The sequence below is a fragment of the Apis cerana genome, linkage group LG14 (assembly GCF_029169275.1).
Source record: "Apis cerana isolate GH-2021 linkage group LG14, AcerK_1.0, whole genome shotgun sequence".
NCBI lineage: Eukaryota > Metazoa > Arthropoda > Insecta > Hymenoptera > Apidae > Apis > Apis cerana.
Window position 1 is genome coordinate 1,071,942 of NC_083865.1, and position 2,323 is coordinate 1,074,264.

Consider the following 2,323-nt stretch of genomic DNA (forward strand, 5'->3'; position numbering starts at 1 on the left):
CAAAAAAAAAATTGCAAAAATTTAAAACTCAACTTTTTATTGTAACATATATTTATAGAATATTGTAATAAATCGAAATGCATAAAAATTATAAAAATTAAAAATTCCTTCATGAAACATGCACAATTTATACAATTTTTAAATATAATTTTAACATTAATTTAATATTAAAATTTAATGGAATGAAAAGGTATATCATTTATACTATGATATTATTTCTATAGAAAATGATATTAAAACTATAGTATTAATTTTGGAAAACAAAAAAGAAAAAGAAGAGAGATATAAAAAAAAGATATAACAAAAAGAAAAAAAAATTATTATATTATATAGTTGTTGACGTTTTGTATATAATTTATATCGTATATAATTATATCGTGTATCGTATTTATATCGATATTCTTAATATTATATAATAATAATGATATTTTTATGGTATGATAATTGTAATATAATAATAATAATAATATAATTATAATATTATTCATGATATAATATTATTTTATATTATAATATTAAACAAAAAGAAAAATTGCAAAAATTTAAGATTTCTCCCCGGCGGGGAATCGAACCCCGGTCTCCCGCGTGACAGGCGGGGATACTGACCACTATACTACCGAGGAAATCATGCGTGGTGAATTTGTTGTGATAATAATATAGATATAACTTAGTCAATATCTTATAATTATCAATATTATAGTTATAATATTATAGTTTATAGTTATCAACATTATCTATACAATTATTTATATATTGTTTATTATTTACATGTAGTATTATTTATATGTTTATCCTTTAAATCTAAATAGTAAAATTAAAATTACATATTAAGATAAAGTAAAGTTTATGTTTTTGCTAAGAATTCTTTTATTAAATGTTTTTTTCTAAAGATATGATATATTAGTAATATATTATTTGAATTTTAAATGAATGTTTTGCTATTCAGATAAATAAAGAATTTTAGTAGAATGTATTCTTTGGTTTCTTTGGTTTTTTGAAGTACATTGGATTAGAATATATTGCGTATTAGATTATTGCTTAGAATTTTAGATTTGTTTATCTAATAATTTCAGATTAACTTTAAAATGAATAAATCGATATAGATGATTTAGCTTTTTTATATAATTTATTATTTTTTATTAATTTTGTTTTGTTATAATATTGCTAATGTCCAGTAATTTCTTAGAATTTTCCCTCAAAAATATGTTTTTCCATATAGTTCTAACATTGTTATCTTAAACTAGATGGATCGGCTGAAGGACAGAATAGGTCTTATTTGAAATTTAAAATTTACTTAATTAAATTTAAGATTTAAATATACTTATTTAAATATAATTTAAGATTTAAATAAGCGAATTACATTTTTATGTCGAATTTTGACATTTAGATTATGTATATCATTAATGTGCACATCGACATTTCTGCGCATATATCATATACATACATTTGCGATTGTTTGGATTTATTTAAGATATTTCTTATATCTTAATATATTTCTTATAACATTGTTTCACATATATTTCTATTGATTTCTAATTTCACATACGTGTAATCTTGAATTTTACCAAAAGTTTCTTTTAAAGGATTTTGAAATTTAGAGATTTCATGCCGGAAATTATAATAAATCGTCTGCGATTCGATTTATTATGATTTATATTTGTTGTCATAATTGTTGTTATATTTGAGCTATATATTTTTAATAAGTCACAAAATTAAAAAAATATTAAAAATAGGAATATAAGAATTGTATTTTGTTGTGCCTATTATTGAAAAATTTAAAAGATTTATTAGATTTGAATTGACTATTTGCTATGTAGAATTTTTTCTAAATATGCAAAATATTTCAAATGATTTTACTATGTGTATGAGAAATTCTTTCTTTAATTTAAAAAAAAGTCTATTCAGTCAAATATTGTTTTTTCGATATAAAATGTATTATATAATTATGTAAAATGTATTACAATATAATTTTTATACAATTTCCAATATTTCTAATCCAATAGATATTTTATTATTGCATGAATTACGAAATATTTTTAGCAGAAGCTGATTTGACATTTTTTAAAAAATGGCTTTTAGATTTGCAAAAACTGACAATTTTATTATGATTTTAAAAACTTTAATTAAAATTTCAAAAAACGAAATTATTAGCCTCATTATTATTTTTGCCTTTTTCTTTAATAGTTATTAATTTTATTATCTTTTAAATAGATGCGAAATGGAGAGATTTAAATAATTAAATTATATAAATTATATAAAATAATTAAAAATATTAAAAATAATGCTATAGGATGCATTGTAGAGAAAGATGTTTTAGGACGAT

General features: G+C 19.4%; 1 non-coding gene across 1 annotated transcript; it reads right to left on the minus strand.

Annotated features, from left to right (window-relative positions):
• Positions 1-551: 551 nt before the first annotated feature.
• On the minus strand, positions 552-623 carry Trnad-guc (transfer RNA aspartic acid (anticodon GUC)). Its single transcript has one exon. It is a non-coding gene; the product is annotated as a tRNA-Asp (tRNA).
• Positions 624-2,323: the final 1,700 nt, after the last annotated feature.